Source organism: Oncorhynchus gorbuscha, linkage group LG23 (assembly GCF_021184085.1).
Source record: "Oncorhynchus gorbuscha isolate QuinsamMale2020 ecotype Even-year linkage group LG23, OgorEven_v1.0, whole genome shotgun sequence".
Taxonomy (NCBI): domain Eukaryota; kingdom Metazoa; phylum Chordata; class Actinopteri; order Salmoniformes; family Salmonidae; genus Oncorhynchus; species Oncorhynchus gorbuscha.
Genome location: NC_060195.1, coordinates 33,585,459 through 33,592,473, shown reverse-complemented (window position 1 = coordinate 33,592,473; position 7,015 = coordinate 33,585,459). Strand labels below are relative to the sequence as shown.

Below are 7,015 nucleotides of genomic sequence, written 5' to 3'. Positions count from 1 at the left end.
TGATTTTCTGGATTTTTTCCTCATTTTGTCTGTCATAGTTGAAGTGTACCTTTGATGAAAATTACAGGCCTCTCTAATCTTTTTAAGTGGGAGAACTTGCACAATTGGTGGCTGACTCAATACTCACTCCCCCCATACACCACCAGACACACCCCACCAGACACACCGTACATACACCATCAGACACACAGTACATACCTCACCAGACACACCGTACATACACCAGACACAACGTACATACCCCACCAGACACAGTACATAACCCACCAGACACACAGTACACACCCCACATACTTCACCAGACATACAGTACATACCCCACCAGACACACAGTACATACCCCACCAGACACACAGTACATACCCCACCAGACACACAGTACATACCCCATCAGACACACCGTACATACCCCACCAAACACACCGTACATACCCCACCAGACAGAGTATATACCCCACCAGACACACATTACATGCCCCACACACCCCACATACAGTACATACCCCACAAGACACACGGTACATACCCCACCAGACACAGTATATACCCCGCCAGACACACAGTACATACCCCGCCAGACACACAGTACATACCCCGCCAGACACACAGTACATACCCCGCCAGACCCCGCCAGACACACAGTACATACCCCGCCAGACACACAGTACAAACCCCGCCAGACACACAGTACAAACCCCACCAGACACACAGTACAAACCCCACCAGACACACCCCACCAGACATACAGTACAAACCCCACCAGACTCACAGGACATACCCCACCAGACACACCGTACCATACCCCACCAGACACACCGTACCATACCCCACCAGACACACCGTACCATACCCCACCAGACACACCGTACCATACCCCACCAGACACACAGTACATACCCCACCAGACACACAGTACATACCCCACCAGACACACAGTACATACCCACCAGACACACAGTACATACCCCACCAGACACACAGTACATACCCCACCAGACACACAGTACATACCCCACCAGACACACAGTACATACCCCACCAGACACACAGTACATACCCCACCAGACACACAGTACATACCCCACCAGACACACAGTACATACCCCGCCAAACATACCCCACCAGACACACTGTACATACCCCACCAGGGGGGCGTATGCCTCATGACTAACGAGACATGGTGTGATGAAAGAAACATACAGGAACTCAAATCCTTCTGTTCACCTGATTTAGAATTCCTCACAATCAAATGTAGACCGCATTATCTACCAAGAGAATTCTCTTCGATTATAATCACAGCCGTATATACCCCCCCAAGCAGACACAGATGGCTCTGAACGAACTTTATTTAACTCTTTGCAAACTGGAAACCATTTATCCGGAGGCTGCATTCATTGTAGCTGGGGATTTTCACAAAGCTAATTTGAAAACAAGACCCCCTAAATTTTATCAGCATATCGATTGCGCAACCAGGGGTGGTAAAACCTTTGATCATTGTTACTCTAACTTCCGCGACGCATATAAGGCCCTGCCCCGCCCCCCTTTCGGAAAAGCTGACCACGACTCCATTTGGTTGATCCCTGCCTACAGACAGAAACTTAAACAAGAGGCTCCCACACTGAGGTCTGTCCAACGCTGGTCCGACCAAGCTGACTCCACACTCCAAGACTGCTTCCATCACGTGGACTGGGAGATGTTTCGTATTGCGTCAGATAACAATATTGCCGAATACGCTGATTCGGTGTGCGAGTTCATTAGAACGTGCGTTGAAGATGTCGTTCCCATAGCAACAATAAAAACATTCCCTAACCAGAAACCGTGGATTGATGGCAGCATTCGCGTGAAACTGAAAGCGCGAACCACTGCTTTTAATCAGGGCAAGGTGTCAGGTAACATGACCGAATACAAACAGTGCAGCTATTCCCTCCGCAAGGCTATCAAACAAGCTAAGCGTCAGTACAGAGACAAAGTAGAATCTCAATTCAACGGCTCAGACACAAGAGGCATGTGGCAGGGTCTACAGTCAATCACGGACTACAAGAAGAAACCCAGCCCAGTCACGGACCAGGATGTCTTGTTCCCAGGCAGACTAAATAACTTTTTTGCCTGCTTTGAGGACAATACAGTGACACTGACAAGGCCTGCAACAAAAACATGTGGTCTCTCCTGCACTGCAGCCGAGGTGAGTAAGACATTTAAACGTGTTAACCCTCGCAAGGCTGCAGGCCCAGACGGCATCCCCAGCCGCGCCCTCAGAGCATGCGCAGACCAGCTGGCCGGTGTGTTTACGGACATATTCAATCAATCCCTATACCAGTCTGCTGTTCCCACATGCTTCAAGAGGGCCACCATTGTTCCTGTTCCCAAGAAAGCTAAGGTAACTGAGCTAAACGACTACCGCCCCGTAGCACTCACTTCCGTCATCATGAAGTGCTTGCGAGACCAGTCAAGGACCATATCACCTCCACCCTACCTGACACCCTAGACCCACTCCAATTTGCTTACCGCCCAAATAGGTCCACAGACGATGCAATCTCAACCACACTGCACACTGCCCTAACCCATCTGGACAAGAGGAATACCTATGTGAGAATGCTGTTCATCGACTACAGCTCGGCATTCAACACCATAGTACCCTCCAAGCTCGTCATCAAGCTCGAGACCCTGGGTCTCGACCCCGCCCTGTGCAACTGGGTACTGGACTTCCTGACGGGCCGCCCCCACGTGGTGAGGGTAGGCAACAACATCTCCTCCCCGCTGATCCTCAACACGGGGCCCCACAAGGGTGCGTTCTGAGCCCTCTCCTGTACTCCCTGTTCACCCACGACTGCGTGGCCACGCACGCCTCCAACTCAATCATCAAGTTTGCGGACGACACAACAGTGGTAGGCTTGATTACCAACAACGACGAGACGGCCTACAGGGAGGAGGTGAGGGCCCTCGGAGTGTGGTGTCAGGAAAATAACCTCACACTCAACGTCAACAAAACTAAGGAGATGATTGTGGACTTCAGGAAACAGCAGAGGGAACACCCCCCTATCCACATTGATGGAACAGTAGTGGAGAGGGTAGCAAGTTTTAAGTTCCTCGGCATACACATCACAGACAAACTGAATTGGTCCACTCACACAGACAGGGCAAACTACCTGCCCTCCAGGACACCTACACCACCCGATGTTACAGGAAGGCCATAAAGATCATCAAGGACATCAACCACCCGAGCCACTGCCTGTTCACCCCGCTATCATCCAGAAGGCGAGGTCAGTACAGGTGCATCAAAGCTGGGACCGAGAAACTGAAAAACAGCTTCTATCTCAAGGCCATCAGACTGTTAAACAGCCACCACTAACATTGAGTGGCTGCTGCCAACACACTGACATTGACACTGACCCAACTCCAGCCACTTTAATAATGGGAATTGATGGGAAATGATGTAAATATATCACTAACCACTTTAAACAATGCTACCTTATATAATGCTACTTACCCTACATTATTCATCTCATATGCATACGTATATACTGTACTCTATATCATCGACTGCATCCTTATGTAATACATGTATCACTAGCCACTTTAACTATGTCACTTTGTTTACTTTGTCTACATACTCATCTCATATGTATATACTGTACTCGATACCATCTACTGTATGCTGCCCTGTACCATCACTCATTCATATATCCTTATGTACATATTCTTTATCCCCTTACACTGTGTATAAGACAGTAGTTTTGGAATTGTTAGTTAGATTACTTGTTGGTTATCACTGCATTGTCGGAACTTGAAGCACAAGCATTTCGCTACACTCGCATTAACATCTGCTAACCATATGTATGTGACAAATAACATTTGATTTGATTTGACCAAACACACTGGTCATACCCCACCAGACACCCACTAGGGCATACCCTATCACTGTACCCCCAAAAAACTGATTTAACACGTTGCTCAGTTGTGTATAGAGCCATGTCATCATGGAATGCTCTACCACAAGAGGTTGCTATTGCAACAAGCAAGTTTAACTTTAAAAAAAATATTGTATCACTGCGCCTCTCCTCTCTCTAAAGATCTACTTTAACTGTATATAAGAATATGAACATAATAGTGTGTAAATAGTATTTTAGTTGCCTCCTGGTGTTTTCCTATATATAACTCTTATTTTAGTTCTAGTTTTTATTTAGAATGTAATATCTTATGTTGTTCTCTAAGTGTTTGGTACTTTGTCATGCATTTGTACGTTTTATGTGGACCCCATGAAGAGTAGCGGCTGCATGTGCAGCAGCTAATGAGGATCCTCATGAAGTAAACCCGCCAGTGTTTCGGTAAAAAGCTGAGGAATGGGCCTGGAGAAATGTAACCACTCTCAAATTCATAGAGCTATGGATGCAAGGAATGACCATCCATGATATCAAGATGATAGTTGTAACCATGCTTTGAGGTTATACAATGTGTGTACATTTACATTGTTTACAAACATTGGAGTAAAACAAGCTCATATTTGGGGTTCTGACGGGGTATGACAGTTGATATAAGCTCATATTTGGGGTTCTGACGGGGTATGACAGTTGATATAAGCTCATATTTGGGGTTCTGACGGGGTACGACAGTTGAAACAAGCTCATATTTAGGGTTCTGACGGGGTACGACAGTTGATATAAGCTCATATTTAGGGTTCTGATGGGGTATGACAGTTGAAACAAGCTCATATTTGGGGTTCTGATGGGGTACGACAGTTGATATAAAATCATATTTGGGGTTCTGATGGGGTACGACAGTTGATATAAAGTCATATTTGGGGTTCTGACGGGGTACGACAGTTGATATAAAATCATATTTGGGGTTCTGATGGGGTACGACAGTTGATATAAAATCATATTTGGGGTTCTGATGGGAGTACGACAGTTGATATAAAATCATATTTGGGGTTCTGATGGGGTACGACAGTTGATATAAAATCATATTTGGGGTTCTGATGGGAGTACGACAGTTGATATAAAATCATATTTGGGGTTCTGATGGGAGTACGACAGTTGATATAAAATCATATTTGGGGTTCTGATGGGGTACGACAGTTGATATAAAGTCATATTTGGGGTTCTGACGGGTACGACAGTTGATATAAAATCATATTTGGGGTTCTGATGGGGTATCGACAGTTGATATAAAATCATATTTGGGGTTCTGATGGGGTACGACAGTTGATATAAAATCATATTTGGGGTTCTGATGGGAGTACGACAGTTGATATAAAATCATATTTGGGGTTCTGATGGGAGTACGACAGTTGATATAAAATCATATTTGGGGTTCTGATGGGGTACGACAGTTGATATAAAGTCATATTTGGGGTTCTGACGGGGTACGACAGTTGATATAAAATCATATTTGGGGTTCTGACGGGGTACGACAGTTGATATAAAATCATATTTGGGGTTCTGATGGGGTACGACAGTTGATATAAAATCATATTTGGGGTTCTGATGGGGTACGACAGTTGATATAAAATCATATTTGGGGTTCTGATGGGGTACGACAGTTGATATAAAATCATATTTGGGGTTCTGATGGGGTACGACAGTTGATATAAAGTCATATTTGGGGTTCTGATGGGGTACGACAGTTGATATAAAGTCATATTTGGGGTTCTGATGGGGTACGACAATTGATATAAAGTCATATTTGGGGTTCTGACGGGGTACGACAGTTGATATAAAATCATATTTGGGGTTCTGACGGGGTACGACAGTTGATATAAGCTCATATTTGGGGTTCTGACGGGGTACGACAGTTGAAACAAGCTCATATTTGGGGTTCTGATGGGGTACGACAGTTGATATAAGCCCAAACTGGTGTCACGCCCCAGCCCTACAACAGATGGCAGACACACAGGAGAGCAAGCAGGGACTGAAAGAGTGTATCCGCCCAAGTGTGTGTAAGTGAGACAGAGAGACACAGAGACCGAGAGAGCAACAGTGTGTTGTTACCAGCTTGTCGTGGTCCTCTCTTCCTCCTGAAGGCAGCCCCAGACTGCAGCGCCTCCATCAGGTCGTCCATGATACCAGTCTCATCACCCTCTGGACACACATACAGATACACAATCAATATTACATACACAACCTTATATAAACCAGAGACATCCTATTCAATTACTGGAGGGGCTATGTCATAAACCCTCAACGTTCCAGAATGGGGTGAACATGCAGCCACATTGGTCAGGGAGGAATCCAAACCAGTCTAATTGGAATGAATGGCACTAGAGGATTAATCCTGATTTGACTTATGCGGGAAAATGAAAGGCGTGTCATGTATCAGAAATGGTGTAATAGAATTGTCAACCTAAAATATTTATAGTTTAATAGTTTAAAAGGTTTTTATTCTGTATAAATAGTCTAAAAATGTGTAAACAGACTACAGAAGTCTATATTTGTGTGCTATTATATGATACAATATAAGGACTTGCTACATTTACAACTGAAGTCCTATCATCAACTGATTTCAGCCAGTGTACAGTTGCGATTAAACTCCATTGTTTCAATCGAATGTTGCCATTTTGGCATTTAATTAAAAAAAAAAACCCTCTAAAACGGTCTGGCTAGCTAACAAACATACATTCTTCCTTCCAATTCAATATCATATCACAGCACTGGCGAACCCCCCGGGTTGACCAACTCCCTGACCTTTATCCCATTAGAAGACGGTTCCTGGTCATTCTAGTATTCTATGGTTATAACAACAGAGTCAACACAAAACACACATCCACATTTAGTCTCTCTCTCTCATAATAGACAGATCAGTGGACACAGCACGCCCCCTGAGTTGTCTCTCTCACACACACACACACACACACACACACACACACACACACACACACACACACACACACACACACACACACACACACACACACACACACACACACACACACACACACACACACACACACAGAGAGACTTAGCGACATCACTAGTCACATGGACCCGGTGGCCCATTAGATACATTAACCTAGTTGGGC

General features: G+C 45.2%; 1 pseudogene; it reads right to left on the bottom strand.

The window, feature by feature from the left end:
* Positions 1 to 7,015, bottom strand: part of LOC124010664 — a 58,486-nt pseudogene that overhangs the window by 1,575 nt on the left and 49,896 nt on the right.